This window comes from Anser cygnoides, chromosome 3, assembly GCF_040182565.1.
Source record: "Anser cygnoides isolate HZ-2024a breed goose chromosome 3, Taihu_goose_T2T_genome, whole genome shotgun sequence".
Lineage (NCBI taxonomy): Eukaryota > Metazoa > Chordata > Aves > Anseriformes > Anatidae > Anser > Anser cygnoides.
The window spans coordinates 14,691,603-14,717,541 of NC_089875.1; the positions used below are offsets into that span (position 1 = coordinate 14,691,603).

General features: G+C 46.3%; 1 long non-coding RNA gene across 1 annotated transcript; it reads left to right on the forward strand.

Annotated features, from left to right (window-relative positions):
• The first annotated feature begins 575 nt into the window (after positions 1-575).
• Positions 576-24,853, forward strand: LOC106044744 (uncharacterized). The gene is made up of 6 exons (XR_001212452.3): positions 576-10,206; positions 17,769-20,049; positions 20,910-21,005; positions 22,330-22,394; positions 22,537-23,249; positions 23,337-24,853. It is a non-coding gene; the product is annotated as an uncharacterized lncRNA (long non-coding RNA).
• Positions 24,854-25,939: the final 1,086 nt, after the last annotated feature.

The following is a 25,939-nucleotide window of genomic DNA, read 5'->3' on the forward strand; positions in this document are numbered from 1 at the left end:
AGAGGATTTTGACTTCAGTGGCTGGGGCAATGCTGTGCTCCCACATTTACAAAGGGGGTTTTGAGAGAAGGATGTGTCCTGCTCCGAGGAGGTAAAATTTTCTCCAGGTGCTTTCCAGAGAGCAAGACAAACACAGCGAGGGGGTTAGTTGGGTTCTCTGTGGCTCCCAGAGCTGCTCAGCCCTGGGCTTGGTTTCCCAAGGGTCAGTGCTCCAGGTGGTGTTAGCCCATGCTGAGGAGCTTAAGTATGGGGAAGATTTGGGATTCGGGAGAACGGGAGATGAGCTGACACCACACTGAGGGGCAGGGGGTGGCAGACCTTAGTCTGCAGGTGTACGTTTGTTTTAGGTGAGCAGGAAGGTGGTTGTTGCCTTTCACTTGCCCCAGCAATGAACTGTGCTCCTTTGGGCAAACCCATCTTATTGCCTGAAGGAAAATCCTAAAGCAGGCCGGCACGGGTGGCACGTAAGAAGCCAGACGAGACTCAGATGAGTGTTTCTCTGTACAGATGAGGTCAACTCCCTGTTGAAAATCCCACCACGAAGGAATGGGCAAGCAGGGTGAGTCACACTTATCAGTCCTATTGCACAGAGCTTCTGAATCAGACCTCAGAGCCCATGGAAAACGTTGAGAGCATGAGAGGTGCTATATTGGTTGGGTTTTGTTAGTTTGTTTTGAGCTTACACCATGGCCTGAGCCTGGTCACAGGATCCTAACGCATCTGTGTGTTGCTAAAATCCCTTTGCCATCCTGCCACTTGATGGGCCAGGAAGGGGTTCCCCTGGGACCTCTGTCCCTTTTCTTCTCTCTTTGCTTCCCGCTGAGCTCACGGCCTTCTGATTCGAGTCAAAGGGGTCCCAGTTTGAGGGGCCAAGCACTGGGTCTGCTCGGGGATTTGGGAGGGATCTTCTCGAGCTCTCTTTCCTTCCTTGCTTAAAAACAAGTGCACTGGGACAGCAGGAGCAGCCCGGGGGCCAGGTGTGGTGTGAGCGGGGATGGAGACCGAGGGAGGCAGGGGGAGGCGAGGAGCACGCAGCCCGGCGGGATGGCTGCAAGGACAGCTCTGCTGCTGGCACTAGAGGGCACCAGAAGGTAAGGCACTGTGCCTGAGCCCGGTCCAGCAGCACCCAGGGCGTCCCGAGCAGCCGCTGCTGCCTTACCTGAGAGCTGGGGGGGCCTTTGCGTGGAGCCCCATCCTTTGCACAGAAGCCAGAGACAAACGCAAACCTCAAACAGAGCAGAGTTGTCCCCTTCAGTGGCATCTCTGCTTCCACAAACTTTGTCCTGGGCAGCTCAGGACCCTTCTTTCCTCAGGAGCACTGCTTCACAGTTAACAGTGCTTATAAGGCCAACGAAAAAAGCAGTGTGTGTCTGCAGAAAGCACACTTTTCTTGCCTTCTCTCTCCCCTTCTTTCCTTAAAAATATTCCTTTAAAGTTCTTCCATATCAGTTTTTCCTTTTCCTAATGAGAAACCTCATTTCATTACTCTGCTGATGAAATCTCCCCAGTGCTCTTCTCATAGGAAATAATGGCCTACTCGCTAATCAGCAGTAGTTTTCATTTTGTTAGATACCATTATGTTAAAAAAAAAAAAAAAAAAGCCAAACAGTGCCCTCACCCCATAACTGACAAACCTTAACAAACTTTTCCTCCAAGCCCACAGTATGCAAACACTGACTACTTTGGGCAATTTTGTCCAGTGGAGAGGGGAGAAGCCTGTGCCTGGAGAGCTCTCTTGTTTGGCTTTGTGTGTGTAGGGGACGTTTATTGAAAATAGTGGGAGATGGAGTCTGCTTTCTTTTATGCAGGAGAGTTTTTAGGGTATGTTTCTTCTGTCACTGTTAGGCTGGGTTATTAGAAACAGTGTGTGACTGTAGGGACTTCTTGGATAAAAATATAAACTCACAACTTACATTATCTATAAGCAAAGATGCAATTGCCTCCTTCTTTTCTATTGAAGAAATAAAAATGCAGTATCTGAAGTTTAATTTTCGTGACGCTTGGTGCATGATGTGGACTTTTCCAGCATCACTTTCTGCTTCCCTCATTCAAGGCTGACCTCTGGCTATGGTGGTTGCCTCCATGGCTTCCTGGAATAATGCTGCATAGATCATGCTGGGATTGTGCTCCTGTAAATGCAATCAGCATCTAGCCCTGCACCCACAATTTTTCATTTGCAGTTCTGATTCCCCCTTTGCACTTCACGGATCAATGGGGGACTGTGGAAAAAAAAATCATCTCATTAACTTCTGCAGGGACTTGGAGGATGACTAGAGTGCGTTTGAGTTGCGCTTTCAAAACTTTTAATTAAGATGCATTTACCAGTGTCAATAGTGGTTTTTCTTTTTTTCTTTTAATCTTTTTTACATCTTCCAGGCCTTCATCTGGTCCCCAGGGCAGCTAATTTAGCTGGGTTTGCTTTAATGAAGGATCTGAGCAAGAAGATGCTTTTTGGCTCTCAGCTGGAATAGAGAAATCACCACATCTCAGCTTTTGGGAGACTAGTACATGGGAAAAACAGCTGTTACTTTGGCAGAGTGGTAATAACAGACTGCAAGCCATAAAGGAGAAAGGTGGACACGATGTCGTCTTCCTCTCTGGAGACCTGCACTTTGCAGCTGCTGAAATGCGTTGAGGTGCAGAGAAGGGACAGTCCTAGGAAAAAGGACCAGGATAATGCACTGAGGTGAGGACCCAGCTGCTCCTCTGCCATCCTGTAGTATGACCACCTGTCTTTCAGCCTATCTTTTGTAAGAGGAAAACCTTGTGGCTCACGTAGCAGCAGCTTTTAAGTACAGAGCCACCTGAGCAGGCCACAGGATACTGGCACCCTTCAGAGCAGGCACATGGCTGAGCAGGTTTGGTCAGGCACAAGGGAAGGAGGGAAATGGTTCAGGGCATAAGTCCTTACAGAAGATTAAGTCAGTAAAATGGAGGCCACATGGTATAGGTTGAGATAATGGGTCTGTGCACCTGGCAGCAGCAGGATGTAGAGGAGAAATGGGAATTTGACACTGTTGGGTTGGTCTCACCTGGGGCATTTGCCTCCTTATGCTCCACTGTCTCTTCTGGGAGATGCTCCGCAGCTCACCAACACCCTTCCTGCACCTCCAATGCAGGAGGAGCTGTGAATTTTCAAAGGCATCAAGGCTCGGGTGGTTGCATCTGTATTTCTACCAGCAATAACTTTTGAACTGATGAATTCCAATCAAATATGAAAGCGGGGTGGAAGACTTGTGGATAATTTGGTTACCATACATTTCTAGAGAAGAAAGACCCAAATGAACGGCTGAGCTGAGGTGACGGGAAGCGCACCCATGCCATTATCCAGTCTGCCGATGGCACTGCCAGCTGACGTACAGAGAGTGCCGACAGATTGCACCGTGGGGCATTTATAAGGAATGTATGTATGTAAAGACCTCTCCATATCTCACCTTGGGACCGCACTTACATTCACTTTGAGATGAACAAACCTCCCATACTCTCCTTTTTTTGAAGTACTATATTTGAGGGCAAGCCTGCCCCTTTCTATAACTACTGCAATGAGAAAGAAGATGCACGTTTCACTGAGATCCTGATGCTGTTCCCACTGAAGCATCCAAGGTTTGCGACTTGAATTTAAAATCAGCTGAAGCCTGATGACCTTAGTAAGAACAAATCCTCCATTTCTAACAGGAACATGATATACAGGCGCACACATCAAAGGTCTCTTTAGCACTGAACCTTCTCTCAAAGCACAGCTCTAAGGGGAGGATCTCTGTTCTCCTAAGCCACCCTGAAAGTATTTTAAATGCAGTTAACACCTTGTTCTCAGTCCTATTTGGGAAGCACAGTTTTATTAGGGGTTGCTGATCAGGAGATGCTGGTGACCCTGTAACATTCCCTGCCTCAATCTCCCCGCTTAAACTTTCTATATTTTGCTTGTCTTGCTAATGACTGTCTCTGACCAGGGCTTTGCACAGCATTTATGATAAAACCCTTGTGGTAAAGCCTCTTGCCCCTTTGGCACCGTGCTTTTTCAGCATCCACACATGGTGGCTTCTCACTCCATTCCGTCTCCCTCTGCTGTGGTGCTGAGTGTAGTCAAGGGCATCAGGCAGCCCTTCTTCACTGTGCGGGTGATGGAACCCCAGCACAGGCTGCCCACAGAGGCTGTGGGGTCTCTTCCTGGGAGATCTTCAGAACCACCTGGACGTGGTCCTGGGCAAGCAGCTCTGGGTGGCCCTGCTCGAGCAGGGGGTGCACCAGATGGCCCCAGAGGTCCCTTCCCACCTCAGCCACCCCCTGACTCTGTGAAAACGTTAAATGAGTTTGCAGACTCTTCCTGTTAGAGACCAGCTACCACAGTGGGAAATTAGAAGTAGTTAGCAGGCTCTAGTTGCTGATGTGGACATTCACAGCTGGTGCTTACCCCTGCTTTTCCTCCCTTTGCTGTCACCCTGGAGGAAGTGGGCCACTGTTCCTCCACGAAGAGGGGAGGGGTTTTCCCAGCAGAGGAGGGGGAAGGTTGGAGTCTACATCCAGCTGCATCTGCCTGGGAATGCACACAAGCACGAATGTGAATTCATTGTGTCCTGCCCTCAAACCTGTGTTAAAGAAGTGGCTGAGAGAGGCTCTTTGTTCCCTCTGAGGGTACAGTGCAAAGGTGGCTTCTCGTGCTTTGGTGTTTCTCTTTCTGGATGTTTTGGGAATTAATCCATCAGGTATTCACCCGGCCTGCACGGGACCTGTGGAAATGATGCAGCATGTTATGGGGACTCAGGACTGGCTGGTCCTTTGTCCAGACCTTTGTTGGGTACCCCACTTTGCTCACACTCACTTTGCAGCTGCAGGCATCTTTACTGCCTGCTGTCATATTTAAGTCTCTCTAGACAGGACAGATGCTGTTGACAAGAGAACAGCAAATGTGTGCAGGTTGAAGAAGGGGGCGTTGGGAAGTGATGGGAAAATGCAGGGTCCCTGTGCTCTGCAGTACGCCCCGTTTGAAAACATGCTTGGTAGGAACGACTGCTCTTAGGAAAGGAGGGCAGGTGAGTTTTCCCCAGCCAGGATGTGCTACACTCGTTCTGCACCATCATCAGAAGATGATTGCTTCTGTTTTGTGGGGAAAATAGACTGATTTCTTGGCTCTGGATACATTGGAATTATTTGCCCTGGTGTATTTGCCCATAGGAAAGGACATGGGGAAGCAGGAGAGGGTCAGAGCTACTAAAAAGCCATTTGGGTGGCCAAAGTAGGGGTTACAGTGAGGGCCTGTCTCAGGCTGGAAGCCTTAAAGGATTGCTTTTTAGACCAAGTTGTGTTTTATCTATTTAGGATCAGATTTGGCACAAGCCATAAAAAAAACAAGCGCATGACAGAGCGAGGCATATTGGTGCTGCAATGCAAGCCTGTGTCTGCAATGCAGCGCAATGCAGGTCTCCCACTATGAAGGAAGACAAATCTATGCTCTCTGGCAGTGTTTAAAAATATCAGCTGTAACTCCATGGAGCTTCTCTGTCTAACAGGTACCCAGGTACTCAGCGCTGCCCAGACCTGGATCTGAGAGCCCCAGCCTGTCTTGGCTGTGCTGTGTTCCCTTTTACCACCACTGCCAGCTCTTGCCCGTTGCTTCAGCTCTGTGAGGAGCAACCTCAAGCTGACCTGAGGGGCACTGAGCTACGATTTCATATGCAGCTGGCAACACCACACGTGCAAAATGCTTGCAGGGCTCCGAGTGTGGTGTTGGAGATGTTCTCCCAGGGAGAGTGCAAAATCGGTGTGCCCTGAATGTAATTTAAATGAAGCAGAGCAGCGTGAGTTTCTGTGATACCCTAGGCAGAGTGTTAACTTCGCAGCGCCCCCTTGCCACTATCCCATGAGAGTTACCAGTGCATGTCCAGACCCACAACAGTAAATGAAGCCCCTGCCCTTTCCAACCACTGCATCTCCCTGCAGTTTGGGCAGAGGCAGAAAAGCCATGCTACCACCCGAGACCAATGAAGCGTTATCTGCTGAAGTCCGTCACCAAAAAATATGGTTAAGCAACTTCTATAGCAACAAAAGTGAAGAATCAGTCAGGGCTTTGTTATCTTTTGAGAGACGAATGTGGGCTTTTCCACAGCAATCACATCCCTGCCCTTCTACTCCTCCTGAAAGGGTTTACATGCCTTTTTCCCTTCTTTCCCTTTAGCACCAGATAATCAACTTAACAGATAAAAAAGTCATCCTCAGAACACAACAGAGCTGTCCACCTTCTATAGAAGCAGAAAATGGTGAAGAGTTTGAGGAAGTTCTTGACCATTTGCACTAAACTAAATCTATAAGGCCCTTGACAAGGGACTGGTCAGGGGACAAAATGATGCTTGGTTACCTCTCTCTGAGTCCTGGGATGTTTCTGCATGTGTCTTGGAAAGAGCAAGTGCTGCTCACTGTAGGAGAGGGACTGGCAAATTGAATTTAGCCATGCTGGTGACCCTGGCTGGGGATTTTCTGTGGAACATTTTTTTTTTGCAATGCCAGATTACATTCCTGTGAAATGAGCTATTTTAGATGCCGTAGATATTTTTTTTCTTTTTGCCACCAGAAATGTGAAATGGGAGGAAAGCATGAAATGGGGCTGCCACAGTGCTCCAAGGGAGCTGTGGTGCTGTGCGCTGGTTAGCAAAAAATTAGCAGCCCACCCGAGTAGAAGCTATTAACTCTGGTCTCCCTCTGGGGTTGTCCCAGCCCTCAGTTTCCTGACACTCCTGGTGGTACCACGTTTTGCAGTACATGCCCTAGGTGCAGCCAAGTTCCCCTGCTTCCTCACAGGCCTGTGACCAGAAGCTCTGCCCTGGCTCAGGGACATCTCTTCAGTACAAGACCAACGTGGTGGGAACCCATGTGTCGGCGGTGGGAGTGTTGTCCTCTGGTCCTTCAAAGTGGGCCGTGTCTGACCGTGGAAGGTGCTCAGAAGTGAGGAGGAGGCTCTGGCAGTGGGAACAGAGCTGCAGGAGGGGAATGGGCCTCCTCGATGCTCACCCCCACCAGCTCCTACACAGCTGCAGTGACCAGGCCTTCCCACACCTTTCTTCGGGTTGTTGGAGGTTGTGCTGACCTTTCTGAGACAGGAGGGTGTCAGGCTCAGAGAGTCTCAGCACAGATCAGCAAGTGGCTTTCTCTCTCAAAAACAGCTTTTCCCCACAGAACGTAATTAATTCCTCAAAATCTGCCTGGGAAGACCCATGGCTGGGATGAATAACATGAGGCAAAAACGAGCTTGAGACCCTGTGGAGTTTCTGTGTGAGAAAGATGGAGAAATTCAAGTGTGAGTTAAAAAATAAAACACACGAAAGCTCGAGGAGGTTGCTCTTTTCCTTCCAGCTGCGTGGCAGCCCAGCATCCCCACTGCGGCCTGCTGAGCCAGAGGTGCTGGGGCAGCCTGAGGGACGTTCACGGCGTGAGGCACGAGGTGCAAGCAGCCATCACGGGACACTTCCACCAGTCAGCACTTTCTTTGGGCATTATGCTGTGTGTTTGGCCCTTACCTCTTCCTCACCACCTTTGTGTGTGACAGAGGGCAGCACGTGGGACTTGTGCTGCCCCGGAGGGAACACAGGATCAGGGTAATGTTGCGACTGTGAGTCTGTGGTTGCTGGCACCAAACGTGAGTTGTGAGGGGGAGATGGAGAGTCAAGGAGAAGAGAAATTTCATGGGAACTGCTGCTTTTGTGGTGCAGCAAGGTGCACTTACCAATTTGTCCAGCAACATTTTTTCTTTTGTGGGGGGAAAAGACTTGGAGAAGATTGGCGGGGCAAGTTTACAAGCTTTGAGGAGACTTAAGCAAGAGTAACTTTGGCCTGTGGAAGTATAAATGTCTTTTTCATATTTACTCTCATCCTGTAGGATGTGCATGGCTTTATCTAATGAGAGGCCTTGTCAATTAACCTGAACACGTGCTCTCTTGTCAAGGGCTGCTTGCTTGTAGGAAGACATTTTTCATAAAACCAAGGAACCAAGACATTTTCACTCAGTAAAAGTTAAAACTTTAACAGAAAACTCAGTAAAGCAGTTGTGTCAGTGACAGGCAGGGGATGCTTATCTTTTCTCCTGTGTGTTAATACATTTTTCTCTGTGATACAGCAGGGTAAGAAGGAAAAGGTGAAGTAGAGCTGAGCTCTTGAATCTGTAAGGCAAATTCCTGCTCTGAGTGGGGCTGGGGGTCCAGCACCCCACATGCCCTGTGCTGCACTGTGGGCAGGAGTCCCCCTTGGGGTTAATAAAAGACAGTGCATGTTGATGTTGAAGCATGCTGAGCTTGGCACAATGCTAGGCCCTTTCAGGATTCAACCAGAAGCAACAGAATTTGTTTCCTTCCCTCTGGCTTCCCAGACATGGGAAGGGAGCAGCATCGTTCACGATAGTGCTTAGTGCCAAGCTGAATGTCAGCCTCCTGTCAGTGCAAATGCAGTTTCCATCCTAGAGCTTCCTTTAGATCCAATTAGCATCAAATGGTAAATCATCTCCGATAGTTTGGTGTGTCTGCCTGATCTCAGCACTGGGACCATGCTGCTAAACTCCACAAGCCTGCAAGGAGGCCAGAGTCAGTAACTAAGAGGGCTTTCTCTTGATTAATGGCCCGTGACCTGTAAGTCAACACCTATTTAATTTTATTTTATTATCTGTCTTCTGTAGCTCAGTTTAAGCAGGAGAATCAACTGAGTACCGAAAGCCAATTCACAAAGGGCTCTTGTGTGTGTGTGAACAGGAAATCTTTTTGCTTTGTTTTGGATTTATTTCATTTTGTTTTGCAGAAAGTGCAGCTGTTAATGAGGAGCTTTTGGGAACTGAACAGCCAGCTGTCAAGCTGCTGGGATGTCTTACACGTCAGTCCTGTCACACAAAATCCCCATCCAGAGGGCTGAGTTCTGTTATTAGCAGCTGCAGACAGTGTTAACACATTGACAGCTCCTGCTGAGTGCAATGACACTGGATTAGGCTTGAAAATCTTCTCCCAGGCAATATCCAGGCAGTATATAAATGCCTAGTGGCACTGGGGCCAGCCTGATCCTGGGATCAAGTAAGCTATGCCCTGACAAGCAGCAAGTGTTGCCCACGTGCTCTGCTCCTTCAGGGAGCAGGGAGAAGAGCTGTTCCATTGCAGCTGAGCAGGGATTTGAGAAAATCTGCATGAAGCTGTGAGTAGGAATGGAGAAGCACACTGAATGCTGATTTAGAGCAGAAATCAGGCACATAGAGTAGAGAGCAGGTCCCTGGAGGAAGAAAAATTTGATACTTGGGTGACTTCTGAGCTTGGTATTGCTGGAAGGAAACCTGGTCTCCGAAAAATGCCTTGCTATGTACCTGGGGAGCAGTGAGGGAAAGGTTACAGAAATGCTGTGTCTGGTGTTTATGTTTGGCGTGCTCCATGTTCGAGCACTGTGGGGCTTCACCCTGGCTGGCGAGGACACTGTCTTGTCTTGCCGTCACCCTGGGGTTCAGGCTCCCTTTCCCTCAAGGAGCATCCCCACTCTTGCTGCTCCCTGACACAGGCTGTGAGGACATGAAGAAAGCCTGTGCAAGCAGTGATAATGCTCTCCCTCCTCCTGACCCTGCAGGATTTGGTTGACAGGTCTTTCTGATGGTTTTTGGAAAGGCAGAAAGGTTGAATGTGGATAGAGTTGGTGCAGATAAGCCATAGGGAAGAAAATCTGGAGCCTGCAGTGTCATTACAAGTTGAATCAGTGGAGAACGGTGTTCTTAGCAAGCACTTTTCCATTGCTTGGGTATCTAGAGATGTCTAGGTAGGAATGTGCTTTGAGTCAGTTTTGGGGAGAACAGGTTAATGGGGTGTGTAGGCAGCTAAAGTCAAATGCAGACTTTTTGTTAGTTGTATGGAAAAGCAGTCACACTCCTTCCAGTCCCAGAGCAGTCCTTGAAGAAAGGCTTTCTTCAAGGATCTGACTGTGTGCAAGACACCAGAACAGAGGTCCTCTGCACAGCACCCGGGTGGCACTGCAGTCAGAGGAGCATGAATGCTTCCCCCAGATGCACACTTCGTGTCCTGCCTGTGGGAGGGCACAACTTAGAGCTGTCCCCTTGGGAACGGAGGGGAAATGCTGGAGGACAAAAGCACCGTTGCACCACCATCAGCTGCATCTGCAAGGTAATGCGGCTGCCCTCATGGAAACCACGGTTTCACCTGCTTTGTGTATCAGCTAAACAGACCCACGTTCACAACACATGTAAGTACCTCTTCCTCTTAAAAAAACCAACAAAATAAAACAAACAAAACAAAAAACCAACAACCTAACCTGGGATCTTCCTGAGCAGGGCCATCTCACCATCTTTCCATTGCAACAGTGGAGGATGTTCCCGTATGGACAATTCCTATGCAAATCGCAATAATCATTTAGTAATCAATAATAATCAGGTGTTTTTAGAGAAATAATGGGGTGGTAAAGCACTTTTTTGTGGTTCATTTGTACTTCATGTGGCCTTTTTTGCCCTAGTCCTTGCCAAATGGGAGCTACATATTTTCTCCGAGCTAGAGCAAAACTACAGCAGTGGGCCAGGACTGGCCCCATGCTGTGTTGTGGAAGCTGAATAAGACTGCAAGCACATTTATTGTGTCAAAAAGAAGGCTGATGAAATGGTTGCCCAGGGAGAGGAGGTTTTAGAGGGCTTCTTAATAGGAAAAGATGTAATATCCAGTGCCTGGAAACTAAAGTCTGCAATCAAAAAAATAAAAATCAATCTGGAAATACAATGTAGATTTTTAGGAGTTAGAATAATCAGGCATGGAGACAGATTGCCAAGAGACTGGATTCTCCATCACTGTGAGTCTCTAACTTAAGGCAACATCTTCAGGTTCTTTCTCCTAGGACAGAGCCTGTCTTGGCAAGGAAGCATCCAGGAGAGAGAGAACCAACAGGATTGAGAAGGCAAGAAAGCTGAGCAGCAGGAACTTAACAAAGAAACCAAAAACCCCCATACCAGGCTCCCCTATGGCCACATCCCTGGATGAGCTGGGTGGGAGCAAGGGTGGAGGAGGATGTCAGCATAGTTAGCAGAGCAGTGCGTCTAAGGGGATGTCCAGTTCCTCACCCAGACTCCAAATTCAGGAAAAACGTTTTTGTTCTGGACAAAATGAAGTTCTCTTGAACCCACTGAGCAGTGAAGATAAAGCTACCACCACTCTCCCAGCTGGGTGCCTGAGCCAGAGTTTGACAGATTCATTGTGAGCATCCATTATCCAGAGAATGGGTTAAAGTGGGCATTGAACAGGGTGGGTCGACACAAGGTCGCTCTATGTCCCAAGGCAGTCAAAGAGGAAGATTTAGAGGAAGATTTAAGACAATCTGTGCAGTCTTTTTTTTTTTTTTTGACAGTTTTTTTTTTTTTCAGGGATATCTTCCTACTGGAAGCTTTTTCAGAGTATCATTAGTAAGCACTTATGCTGCCACTGCTTAGCAGGAAACCATTTTCACCTTAGACCAATATTTATGTTATAATTCCCCAGTAGTCACATGAGGTTTTCAGACAGTAAAAAACTGAGAGATAACTTGTGGAAACTGTCATTCAAAATTTCCCAGCTTTTAAATAGTTTTAAAAATGATTTCTACATTATTTTAGCGAAGTTGTACTAAAGGGATCCGTGCAGAGTTGGAAGCTGGAGTTATTAATCTGGAAATGGTCCAGGCCAGTCTGGGCTGTACTGTGTGGGGGCATGCCACTGCTGGATTTACTACTCTGGGTAAAGTACAGGTAGAAATGCAGTCTTAAAGGACAACTGATTTGGGCTCCTGAATCCGTATACCTCTGGAAGTACTTCTGGGCTTGGTAACCTCATCCACCCCTCATGGGCTGTCCCACATGAATTACACTTCACAGGCAAAGCAAAGAGCTTTGACCTGCAGCATGGCTTCTAGATGTGGGCACCTCAGTGGAAAGACCATTGGTAGCTTTTGGATGAAGCTTGTTGTCTGTAGAGCATGAAGTTTAATGGAAGGTCTCTCTCCAAAAGGATTTTCCCCAGCCTGGTGTCCTTATTTAATGTGTGATCATCACTGATCTATTTGCATTGCTGAACTGCTCAGTTATCTGTACATGAGCTCTGTAGTTGGAGGCTCTTTTCACTTATGGCTTTAGATTTCAGTTGTTATTTGAGCTCAGCTTGTTCCTGGTTTCATCATTAAAAAGAAAGCAAAGTTTATTTTCCTGCCTCTTCTTCTTAAACTTCTCTACTACTGCGTTTTATGCTGTGCACATACAAAGGGTAATAAATTCAGTCATTTTTGTTCTAAATGTAATTCCTTAGTAATTGCCATCTATTTATTTTTATTGGTAGCAATACCTTAGCTTTACAAATGCAAGATCTGGAGTCTTCTGGCAGTATCCTAGGGAAGGTTTGCTTAATAAAAGTAAAAATTCATTTGGGAAGGTTTAAATTAGATGGCAGCAGAGAAATCTCCTTTTTTCGCTGAATGTGGCAGAATCCATTCCCCAACATGAGTGCGTGTATCCCCTCACGGGGATGTGGGGGATGTAGGGCAGATGAAACTCTTCTCTCTGTGAAGGTCTGGGACATGGTCAGCTGGATGACTTCTTGAAAAGCACAGCTGCAATGAGATTCGGGTCTCAAAAGGCCAAGCCTAGTGGCTACTTCAGCCTTGAGCTTAGTGGCCTCAAGAAGCACTGGCACCACCTGAATTTGTGACCTTCCGTTCACTTCCAGGGCTGGGGGAGCCTTTGCATAGCTGATGGTGACCTTGGGAGCGGGCTCTTACTGATCTACGCTTTCCTGATGAACTGAACATGGCACCGGGAGCACTAGTTATTCTTGTCATTTTTCATTCCTCTGGTAGTTTTAGTTTTCTTTTTTCTCTTTTGATCTATCCACATTGAGAACAATAACCCCACCTCCAGAAATCCCTCTGACCCACATATGCATACAGCACAGAGAATATTTTTGATATTGAGCAAGCTTCAAGAGAGACTCTGGGTAATTTTCATCTCCATTTCGCCATCCGATCATTAAAACGAGACAAGTAAAACATCCCAGAATAAAAATGACAGACACCAAAGCAGGTCTTTAAATATTAGCAGCTTAAAACTTAATGTTTGATAATATTCTGTGCTGACTTTTGATTACTGGAACCTTTTACAAAGTTCAGCTATAAGATCTGAATCTTTTATTGTGCATTCCCAGGGAGATAAAAGTTATTGCTAGTGCAGTTTGGCTTCTGTATCTTTAGCAAAATGCCTCTTCCTTAGTTGCCATATGCTAGCAAAAGGGCGATGATTTTAATTACCAGTCCATAAAGTACCTTCACGATTTTCATGGTAATAGACCTTAAAGAAGTTATTTTTCTCACTAGTTATTTAAAGCCTCTTAAATGCCAGTGGTTAGGTGTATATTGGGGTCACTGAAAGTCAGAGAGGTGTTTATTTGCAAATCTCATCCCCTTTGCACTGTCCCTCTGTTCCCTGGCAGTGGACACCCGGATCCTGCAAGCCCCACGTGTTGGGTTGTCTGAGTCTGTCACTTTTCCCCTGCCAAAGCATGGGGAGAGCACTAGCAACATAGCAGTAAGACTCTGCACGAGTGTGCAGATCTCTGCACGCACAATATTCTATGTTAGGTCTCTGCTGCTGGCAAGAGTGCGTCCTGTAGGGTCCTTGCTTTTATTGCTGCCTCTGGCTGTGGCCAGGAAGCCATAAAATGTAGGAGAATGTGAGAAATAGTCTATGTGAGAGAAAAAGTCCTATGCGACCCATAAACCCTTAGCCCTGTCTTTCAAGAGGAGAACTCAGTCAAGAGGGAGGATATGGAGTCTCTTTCAGCTCCGTTGGGCCATTAAAGAGCCCTTAGCAAGGGTAAAGTGGGGCACACAGAGAAGCCTTGCTCTTTGCACTGGCTGAGAAACCAGTCACAAGGATTGTTCTTAGACAACTCCATCTCATTAAGACTGTGGGTCTAGAAAACATTAATAACAGAAGGGGACCACGACCCCACTGATGTGTCAGATGCTAAAACACTGAACCCAGACCTGTTCTGGTGCGTATTTGTGAAGCCTTGCCCCGGGCGTCCTGCTACCACTAGTGGAGATGCGGGGGGGCTCCAGACTCATGTCTTTCCAAGCTTGCTCTTGGAAGATGCCTGGAGAGGGTGTGGAGAATGAGACCAGCCTCCTGACTTACTCCTTGAGCATCTCCAGCTTTCATTGCATTTGGAAGTCAGGCTGGCAATGTGGGGACGACACAGAGCTATTCATTCAGACATTCCTGAGGGAAACCAAGTGCTAGGATGGCCACAGACGGCACCTCTCAGAGGGGTGTAAAAGAGGATGGAAGGGGATGTTCAGACCAGAGCTGAGCATGGAGACACTGCTGCAAACACAGCTGTCTGTGTTGATTAGCAGATAGAGGCAGCGATGGGTCTCTGGCCCTGCAGACCTTCAGCTCAGCAAGCAGTTCTGGGTCTTTGTGCTGCATTAGTTAAATCTAGCTGGGAAAGTCTGGGGGGGGTTCTGTGTGTGTGGGTGCTGCTCTGCTGGGGGCAGTCATACAGGAGCACTGCTCTGTCTTGGGCTGCACGTGGATGGAGCAGATCCCAAGCTTTCGTACAGCCTGTGGGCAAGTCAGATGCTGCTGGAGGTGCATTTGCAGAAGTGGGCATTGTACTGTGCCTGCAGCAAGCTGTGGGAGAGGAAATGGCCATGAATAAAAACATCAGCATCTACCCCAAAGAGACTGCCTTGCAGCTAGCAGGCTGACAGCAGGGAAGTCCAGGGGGACAGCAGTGGTTAGTCTTGCCTCATCGATTGTGGCAGCAGCTGATTGTCCTGGTTTCAGCTGGGATAGAGTTAATTTTCCTCATAGGGGCTGGTATGTGACATGTTTTGGGTTTAGGAGAAAGACAATGCTGATAACACACCGCTGTTTTAGTTTTTGCAGAGCAGTGCTTGCAGTAAGCCAAGGACTTTTCAGCTTCTTGTGCTGCCCTGCACTGAAGATGGGAGGGTTGGCTGGTTGCTGCTCAGGGACTGGCTGGGTATCGGTTGGTGGGTGGTGAGCAATTGCATTGTGCATCGCTTGTTTTGTACATTTATTATTATTATTATTATTATTTTCCTTCTGTTTTTGTGCTATTAATCTACCTTTATCTCAACCCCCAATTTTCAGCACAGCTTCAGGCAATCCTATGGGCTTCAGCCCAGCAGCACGCACCAGATCATGCCAGGGAAAAGATGCGATGCTTTCCTGCACACTGCCATTTTCTAGGATTTTGTCTGCATTAGTGCCAGAAACTGCAGCTCCCTTCATCACCTGCAGCAGTGCAGTGCATGGGAATTGTCAGCACTAAGCTCGGTGCTGCTGCAGTCACTGCCTGTTGTGACAATGTTGTGTTTGCTCTCTGAGGTGGCAAACGGCTCCTGACCCAGGCTGTTAGATTCCCATAATAGCATGGCTAAATAGCCAGTGAAGGTTTTACTTTTTGTGCAGCCCACTTTACAGACCATCTGGTAGGCCTGGTTACAGGTTTGCAGGAAGTTTGAGAGGCATCCAGCTCTAAAGACCTAACTTTAAAGGTGAACAGCAAAAATTACATGCTACCACAAAGGATACCAAGAACATCTCTTAGTGAATATTTGGCTTGGGAAAAACAAAATGAAATGAAATGAAACAGCAACAAAAACAACAACAACCAAAGAAGAAAAGACCCTGAGCATAGATTTAGACTTCCAAAGGTCCTTTTTAACTGTTCCTGTAGCAAAGCAGAAATGAACTCTGTGGTACCAAGGTACCTTTGCTAATAGGTGGCAGGAAGCTAAGCAAACGTCAAGGAACTCATATGGCATTGAACTAAGCCATCTACTACTAGTTGGCCATTTCTAGGAGGAGACCGGGACAACCCAAATGCCTGGCTTTGACTAGCGTAGGCTTGCCAAGAGTCATATCCCTTTCATAGCTTTCTGCCCGCGGTTGCTCAGCAAAAGGGAGACGTGGCAATAATTTATGTCGTTAACTTGAAGCATGTGGTCCATATGCACGCTGCATCTCCTCCTGTCAGATGTGGCTGAATTTCAAGCAGTTAAATTTGACGGGTGTGGGAAACAGCACGCTGCGCTGTGAGGTTAGGAAAGAAAGACAGGCTGCTGGAGGAGTGGATAGACTGTCATTTATTGTGAGGACAAAGATCTACCTTCAGCATTTGGGACTTTCCCCTGCCCCAAGCGTGTCTCTAGGGCTCATGTTCTCCATGGTATGTGCTGAGGTTAAGGCAGCTTTGCTGTAGAAGCGTGCTTGCCATTGTAACCCAAGGGTTGTTAGGCTGTCTCACTCTTAGATGTCCTGAAATCATTGCTACTCTTGGGAATGAGGGCAGGAAGGAGAAAAACACCTTTTTTCCTCTTAGTACCTTGTGTCTGGTTAACAGAGCCAGCTGGTGCCCAGCAGGTTGAGAGCCACCACTTCTGTCTTTGCTCAGCCTTGTCTGGATCCCAGATTGCACAACATCTTGCACCAGCCCCTGGGATGGGGGACTCCAGCCAAAATCATGCCACACACAGATCGTGCTACAGGGAAAAAGTGGCGTGTCCTAGAAATAGCTAGCTGTATCATGCACTTTCACGGCTGTGGGATTGTGAGCTCTTCATCTGGGGGCTGATGGCACATGAAAACATGCTTTGGCCTTCTTCAGGGACCAGCAGGGTGGGTGGCTGCAGGCGTCCACCACTGCCTAGGGGACCTCTGCCCTGCAGTTTTGGCAGGAAGGCAAATTGGGCTTAGGGTTTGGTGCTCAGCTGCCTTCAAAGTTACTGAAGATGCACCAGTTTGGTCCAGAGCTCATTCAGTGACTGAAACTGCCAGGCTGCTGTAGGCACAAAGACCACATGGGCAGGGTAAGAAGTGAAATGGTGTAAGGGAATGTTCCCAGACACTCTCCCATAATATTAAATTTTTAATGTCCCCAGTACAGTTTTTGACCAGGGCCAACCTCACACTTGCCTCAGTCATGGCTTTGTAGTAGCACAGATCAAAGGTAATTTCTAACAGGCTACTGGGGTAAGGCTTTGTGGGAGTTTATGAAGCAGTGACTGTAGCTCTTGGGTATCAGAGAATGAGTCTGGCCTCCTCAATCTGTTGTAGGTATAGATGTAACCCAAATTACTTGGAAACGTGACCTGTAATGTTATGTGGCTACCTCAACTTTGGGGGCATCTGGTTTGTGGGGACATTTGGTAAACAGCTATTAAGCAAAGAAAGAAAAAACAGGAAACAAGAAAAGTAATGAGTGCCCCAATACACAAATCCTAATGAACAGGAGACAACGGAGACAATAATGAATTCTGTGGCTCTTAGGTCAATGGCTGCTGAAGGGACTACTCCAGCATAGCCTTGGGGCCTGCTAGGTGACAAGGGGGTAAGCAGATTACGGTGGGTCTCATGGAAAGAACACACATATTATGGGGCATGTCAGGAGCCTTCTGGGATTATGTAAAGCTTATTATCAGATGTTGAAGAGTGTTTGTAGGAACATACAAAACATTATGGGTAGTTTTGTATGAGGGCCAGAGGCAGGGAAAGGGAGGGATCAAAGCAAATTGGGGAGGAACAAGCATGGAGGGATGGTAAAGAGAGGAGATAAAAATGGGGTTGTTGTGTATAAGCAGGTTGGTCCCGTGTCTGCTCCCTTCAGCATGGCCTGTGCTCATATCAAATATGAATCGTATTCTCTCTCTCTCTCCCCCTCTGTCTCCATGTGTATGCACACGTGCAAATTTCACTGGCAAACTTCAAGCTGGCCTAGCTGGTGAGTAGAAGACCAGAACATGAAAGCCCAAGGCTCGACACGTGGTAGGCGAGACCCATGATCTGGGCATGGGGTCTGGATGGGGTAAGTGTCTGGCGCATGCCTGCCTGTGGATGAGGAGAGTGAGAACTCTATACGCCCTCTGATGACTTTCAGTCCTCATCAGCTGCAGGGGAAGGGGGAACAGTCAGGACTGCCTGTGTTGTCCATGTCCATGTGAGTACTACCAGCATTTTTATGGGGTAAAGATACTGTTCTCTGTCCATACTGGTCTGTGTGGCCAGCCATGTATGTTTCGTGCTCATCTACATCTTTGGGACACATGCTTTGCTAGGTGGAGACACCTGCAAATGGGAAAACTGGTAAGTAGGCCGGTGAGGAGAAATTCCTCGGGTCTTCAAGCCCACTGGATTCAGCATGAATCTTGGCACGATGCTTTCTAGAATCACCTTTGTTCCTCATCAGGGGAATATATTTCAGCTTTCATGGGGAATTTATTGCAAGAACTCACTGCTGATGGAGACAAATTTCCGCAGACAGGAGTTTCCAAAGAGGGGATTAGCGACTTGCTGTGGTTATGGAGCAGGGCAACAAGTCCAGCTGATCTGTGGAAACAGATTGAACATGGGACATTTCTAGTTAAAACTTTGAATGTGAACGAAAAGTTTAAAAAAAAAAAAAAAAAGGAAGACTTCATCCCAAAATCTTGGGAAGTGCAGCATCTTATCTTCCAAATCTAAACTGTGTGCTCAAATTCATCTTCTGCACATGTGATATACCTGGTGTTTGATGGCGCATGTCTGAGAAAGGTGATTTGCATTACCAGCACTGAAATGAGTGGCCTAGATATGCTCTTCCTTGTAATATAATTGTAAATGGATTTTGCTTCTAAAACACCATGACATTGATTTCCTACAAAGTGACAGTCTTGTCTCATTACCTAGATTCATTTGTTATCTGATGGATTTTAATAGCAAAGATCTGAAATCTGATGATTAACCCCCACCCCCAAAAGAAAAAAAAAGTTCAGAGCCATGTCACATCCTTAACAGGAGCTTCAAAAAGAAGCATGACAAGCAGTGTTTGGGAAGAAATTCATGCAATTTGAAGTGATGGCAGGGAGTCTCAAAACAAAAAGAAGACATTGAAGAATGAGAGAGACAGGAGAGAAATCTTGGATTGCAGAGGCATTAGCATCAAACAAGCAAGCATAGTGCCCCTGCCAGAAAAGAGCTGATCTGTGTATATGTCCAAATTGATCTGAATTCAGCCCCTGGCTATGTTGCCTTACTATTTTTCTGGAAGTGGTCGTTCTAATAGCTAGGTCTTCAGTCTCCTGGCTCTAAAGGATCAGTATCACTTCCCTCAGTTCAGCATGGTTATGTGCCACGAAGAGCTAGATTTTCACTAGGATGGATTTAACTGCCTAGTCACATGCATTTAACAGATGTAGAAACTGCAGCTTCTGAATTTCTGGGGTGGAGCACAAGCCACTTGTGCTAGACACAGGAGAAGAAAGAGGGAGTACGGCATGTGTACAGAAAATATAAGGCTGAGGAAAAAGGCCTTGGAAGTGAGCAAGGATACTGGGGTAAGTCTTTGCTGCGTTATGAGATTTGTAATGACAGCCTAATTACCTGGGAACTCCGGGCTAGTCCCCCAAAATGTGGCAGCTAAAAAAATTACATGCCCGCTGTGAGTTTTTCGGGATGCAAGCTGAGCTGTTTCATCAGAGTGATGGCTCCTGGTTTAATGAGCTGCATTAGCCCAAGATTGATCGGCCCATTTGCAGCATGAAAGATCAGTGCCATTAGCAGCAGCGAAGGTCTACACCCTCTGGGGTTATTGCTGGAGTGGGGGCGTCAGGCAGCTGCCTGCGTGGCCGTGCTGGTGGACAGCCTGCTCTCCCACAGCTGGACATTGTGCTGGGGACATGGGCAACTGCTTGCATTTCCCTTTGGTCCTATCCCTGTCATCAGGGAGGACGAAGAGTGCAGAGGCAGGATCAGGTGTTATTACCCATGATGTTATTATAGAGCTCCATAAATTTTAACTGTCTTCTGGTCAGCCTAACTTTCTTCCTTACTTTCTTCCTAACTTCCTTCCTTCCTAACTTTCTTCTCTCCCCCATCAGCTCAGTGGCTGGGTGCACGTGAGGATCGGTCACGTTGGGATCCCTTGCTAGCAGCAGTTCCATGTGGGAGATGCCTGTGTGGAGCCCCAGTGGGGCTGGAAGAAGAGAGGGCTGACCAGAACTTCCTCTGGAGCAGTGAGTCCATATCATGGCTGCTTCAACACAGCTCTGGCCTTGTGCTCATGGTTGGGTCCAGCAGGGTAACCAGGACAGAGAAGTTATGGGTGTCACTGGTCGGAGCTATCACAACTTTCCCATACATCATATCGCCTGCAAGGCTAGGCCTCAAACCACTTGGGAGTGGTTTCCCTTGGCTGGTGGATAGTGAGTCAACGCTAGCCTGCTGTCACCCCATCAACTGTGAACAGATATGTAAAGATTGTGTATATATTTGAATTAGGCCATGAAGGTAGTGGTGGGGGAGAGCAGGGTGCAGCTTTGGTGGGGAGGAGGCACAGACAGTGAGCTGAAAACTGTGACCTGCTGTGGAGCTGGGCTCTTTGGCAAAGCACACAGCACCAGAGGTTGGAAAGCTTAACAGAGCAGTCCCAGTGGCTGAATACATTGCACAGGAGACTTCTGGGCTCATGCCAAATGCTCTTGAAGTATTTCTACTAACTTAGGCCTGGAATAGGAAAGGTTATGTGCAAAAGAATGAATGTGCAGAAGTGCATGGAGAATTTATAACTAAATGAAAAGCCAGTGTGCAGAGTTGTGTCTAATTGGTTTCTGAGACCCAGAAAGCCACACAATGTCCTTAGGCTGTGCCTGCCTTTATTTAAGTGGGAAAGTTTTCGGGATCCTTGGGAGAGGGAGAGCTCATGTGACAGCAAATGAAAAATGTGAGGCCTGAAGCAGTGGCCTTATGTTAACTTCAGGTTGGAGGAGACCCAAATTCATTGCAAAGGCTACTGCGAGGCATGCTGGAGACAACCTTGCTGCCATACACCACGAAAGATATCTGGGTTTTTCTTCACGTCTGACTGCTTTTTTAGGTGACTCCTGACTCCCCTGCTTCCCTTGCCCTGTGACTTGGCTCTGAGGAGTCGGGAGGTGACAGCATGTGTTCCTTTCGAAGTCATTCTGAACAGGTGAGGACAAAAAGCTGACAGTGAGATAAAAGTGAAATAAGGTGGGTATGTAAGCAAACAGGCAAATATGGCAATGGTGCTATGAAGCAGGGAATAAAGACAGCAGCTGAACCTGTCACAGGTTTCTCATTGAGAACGTGTACTGGCAGGTCAGCATCAAGTCTGTGGTCCCTGGCTAGTGATGACAACTTTCATACTTGCTGGGCTGTGTTGGGTTTTACCACTGGAGACTGCAGCTAGGTTTATGGAATGGCCACTGAAAGATGTGATTTCCCTCTTTCACTATTTCAAGCTATTTTCAGATAAATGACTGATGTTATTAACTGATCTTCAAGCTTTTAAGAGCCATGTCTGACCATCTGTCTCCAATTAGTTCCCTCAGCCCTGCAGTCTTCTCTCTTTGAAGTCCTCACACTTCTTTTTTGATACATTAATAATAAAAGGAACTTCAAAGTACTCTCAAAGTTTCATTCTACCTATTCGAAGCAGTATAACTACACCCCCCTGGGAAGAGGTGGGACAAGACAAGTGAGGTGATTTTTTTTTTGACATCCTTCACTTAAGAATTTTTTTTTCTCTCTAACCTGTGCAATTTGGCTGAGATAGTACTGTGGCAGCAGCCCTAGGCAAGGCACAGGGATCAGAATTCAGAAGATTTGGGTTCATTCTCAATTCTGCAGAATGACTCCTACCTGGCGAGTGCTTAATGGAGTCTGTATTGTTACTTTCTCTCACTCCTAATACTGTACAGCCCTGAGCACACAAGCGGGCTCTGCAAACTCTGCACTCCCTCCTAGGACTTTGGCTGCCTGTTCTGAAGGCCAGCTCTAATATGGTGCAGCTGTATAAAAGGTGCACCTCAGGGGAAGTTGCTGAGGACTGGAAGAAAGCAAATGTCTCTGCTGTCTTCAAGAAGAGCAAGAAGGAGGAACTACAGAGGAACTACAGAGGAACTACAGGCTGGAGGAACTACAGGCTGGTTAGCCTCATCATTTACTGTAACATGCTTCATGCATGATGGGAAGCATGTACAAGGCCAAAATAATAAAGGGCAACCTTTAAATAACTCCTATGGTCCACAGCCAGATAATAACATTTGGTGGGTAAAGGATACACTCACAGAGATCTCTCAGAAAACCCGACCAAAAATGACTTCCAAAAACTCTATGTAGAATTGTAAGCATGTAATTTGTGTAACTAATAGCCAGTGTTGTTTGCACATGGCATGGTTATTAAGAATGAAGTATTCAGGACTCACCTTTGCATTGTGTAGGAAGATTGTTCGAGACTGATCAAATTAACTGGACATGTACATCATTTGCAGGACTCCATATGATATGCCTTGGTTTGGATGGTTAATGAGTCCCCTGGAGGCCAATTTTTCAGCAGGTATAGCTTGTTCTTTATTTTTTTCCCTTTCTGAGCAGAGAGGAGTAGAAGAGAAGAAAAAGCCTATGAACAAGGGGAGAAAAGTTTTAGGTTCACACATGCTGTATCTGGGGGAAAGCTAAGAATTGTTATCTGTGTATAGTCTTTCTCCTAGACAAATACCCAGGGATGTGTGCTGACGGCTCACAGAATCACAGAAGGTACCACCAAAGACCATCTAGTCCAATCCCCCAAACAGGGTCATCTAGAACAGGTCGCTTAGAACATGACCCCTTAGCTCTCAGATGACTCATCATGCTGCCCTGAACACAGCTCCCAGTCCCACACCTACTACCGAAGCACATCATCTGTTCCATAGTTGAAGATCTGCAGGTGGATCACGAGCCTTCCTTGTGGTACCAGAAGTCAGCGGCTTCCAGCCTTTTACCATCATGGGAGTCTCCTTTTCCAGCCCAATGACTGCAGACTCTGAATGCTCCATCCTTCCGTGCAGTTCAGCATTCAGGCTGTTGTATCTGCAGGCTCTTGAAGAAGGTCCTATCACTCTTTTTCTTCCTCTCTGATGCTGCACAGACAGCTCACCTTCTGCCACAACTCCTCAACAAGCATACACCTCCTGGAGATAAGAAGATCATCTTCCTTGCTCCAGCCTCAGTGAGGCTTGGCTTCTGAGAGCATTATGTTTGCAGACTCCTGTGCAAAAATGCTGGTGACTGATAAATCTGAGCTGAAGTTTGATGGTGAAAAAAGCAGTCCCACCAGAGCTGTCTTAAGGGGCTTCTTGGCTACATATGGACTCAGTCTTGGCTGGGGTGTGCTGAAGTAACTCAACGGCTCATTTAGCCTGTTTCGGAGGTATCTCTTTTGTGATCTATCCCAACTAGAACAGCTTTCTTCTGTGTGCAAATATAGATCTTAATGTGTCATGTGTATTTTTTTCAGATACAGCAACTGAAGGAGCAATTAAACTCTTTACTGCCCAGTGACTGAATGAAAGCTACTACGTACAGGCTAGGCTGGGTGAATGTACGGGAGCTGAGGACCGAGCGAGGAGGGAGAGAGGCAGAAAAAACTATCAGAAAATGGAAGTTGGCTGGGAAGAGAAGTGGAGTACAGGGAAGGAAGAATCCTGGAAATAATGAGAGGAGAATGCCAACAGTACTCTTAGTGAAGAAGCAGGCTTGGAATTAGCAAACAAACTGCTTTTTCTCTGAACTGCACTTCTAAGAAATAAGATGTTCAGATACACTCTTTGTAAATAGATTAACACCCAAGAAAATCTGGCTTAGGCGATTGCTTGCTGTTGCTATTACAACAGCCTGAAAAACTATGAAGACCTCTCTACTAAGGAAGTCAATAATATCATATTGGGAATAGCTTCCAGTCAGCCAGGGCTTAATGTAACATGGCATGTGTAAGATTTCAGAGCTTGATGCCATCTGCTCACAGAGAGCATCAGATCACTGGAAAGATGTCAACAAATAGGCTTGAGAAGCTTGTGAAAATGAAGAGGGAAATAGCAAGCTCCAGGGTGTAGGAAAATGATGATTTTTCTTTGCGGCTGTTGCATTCATGAGATTGGTTAGTCTGTGTTTTTTAATCCGCTTGCTACTGCCCTAGGGGAAATGCCTGCAAAAGGAGAGGTATGAGTCCTTGAGTTGAACTGAGAGAAATATGGCAATAAGACTAGCAAATGAATCAGAAAAAAAAAAAAAAGAAAAGGAAAACAAAAAACCCACCACCACCACCAAAAAAACCAGCAACCTTTCATACGTTATTTGGAGACATTACTTGGGAACCCCCAGAGAATTAGTGTTGGTGGGTTACTGGGAAAAAAAGAGAAGTAGCTAGTAGGCATTATAGCTAGCAGCTATAAGGTCTTTTTAATGCAACTCTCAGTATAATCTATGAGGTACCCAGATTTTATTTTATTTTTTTAAATGTGAAATTTAAACCCCAGATGGTAAAGCTAATAGGAATAATCTTTGTTCCAAGAGTCAAGATAATTGTACTTTGAAAAATGCTTTTGGTATAACATTAATTTTGACCTTTCCATGAAGTGTGACATAAACACGTTTAAAATGGATATTCATGCCAACACCATTTCCATTACCAACTAAAAAGATTTGGGTGTTATGCTACAGTTAAGAAGTTTGAAATAAACAATCTCTCTTGTGGTGCTGTTTTAATGCTGTAATCGAGGTTCTTACCACAGACTGAACAGGTTTATCTTTTCTTCCTTCTGTGTAGAAAATAAAACTTTGCTGTTTTTCAACAACTGATGCTCGAATACATACAAAATACTTCATGTGTATGCAGGTTTTGTGTCACAATGTTTAGCTACTTTAAATTGTTGCTCACTAAAAATGATTATTTTTTTTCCCTGAACCTCTGTCCTACTTTTACCTGTGAGAGGTGAAGAATACAATATTAATGACAATAAAGATTATTAACATAAATCAGCTTCAGGATGCTGGCTTATTTTTCCCACCAACTACTTGAAGGGTAATTCGAGGACTGATGGAACTAAACTGTTCAGGCAGTGCAAGACAACATAAAAATGCGCAATGGCCAAAGGCAACATAACAGTGGCCACAGACTGAGGACTGTGAGATTCAGAGAAAAATGATGTCAGGAAAAGACCACTTATGTGGGGGAAAAGTGTAGCCCTGGGGCAGGTCTCTGGGGCATGGGGACAGGATCTCTAACCTTGGAGGTCTTCTAGTGTCTGATCATACTCATCCTCTCCTCTGATCTTCTCCAGAGCTGGAGACCAATTCCATAAATTCCTTGGTTCCATTATCTCTACCCTGTGACACCTGGGAGTGAGAGCAAAGATGCAAATATACACCAAAGCCTGGACACATCTTTCTCCATCTGAATTTGCTCTTTAGTGATTCCTGCAGGGACAATTCATGCCCAGTGTTCTCTAGAAGTCAAGGGTGAAAGACTTTTTCATGGCTCTCAAGGCTAGGTCTCAGAGTAAGTCCCACTGACTTTTACTGCTTTAGCTCCTGGGACAACATCCCAGAAAAACATGTTTGTCTACTATCTCTTTATAGCTCTGTATTTCTTCCTCCATCACCGTTTTTGTGAGTTACTTTGACGTGTGGCTGTCCTTGGAAGCCAAGAGGTGGAACAAAACAAACACATGAAGATGAGGCTGTAGTGGTGGTGCTGCAGGAAACTAATGGGCTCCGGATCAGTGTAATGGCAATGTCACTTGGCAGTTTACCAGGCAGTCCTGGCTCACTGTAGTTGTTCTCTGTTTCACTCCAAAGTCCTTTTTTTTTTTTTTCTTTTTTTTTTTTTTTTTCTTTTTTTTCCAGTACTCATGATGATGTGTCCTAAGGGAAATTCATAAGGTTGCTTTAAAGATTAGCCATCAGATCCAACTATTTCAAGAGTATAAGCCCTGGAAGTGAAAAAAACTTTATTTATGCTCTCAGTGCCTCAGGCTAGCTTGGGTGATTTCTGAACTGTGAAGAGAACTTTTCTTTGGGTATCCAAGTTATATATTTCTGTGATAGGAACAAATTTACAGT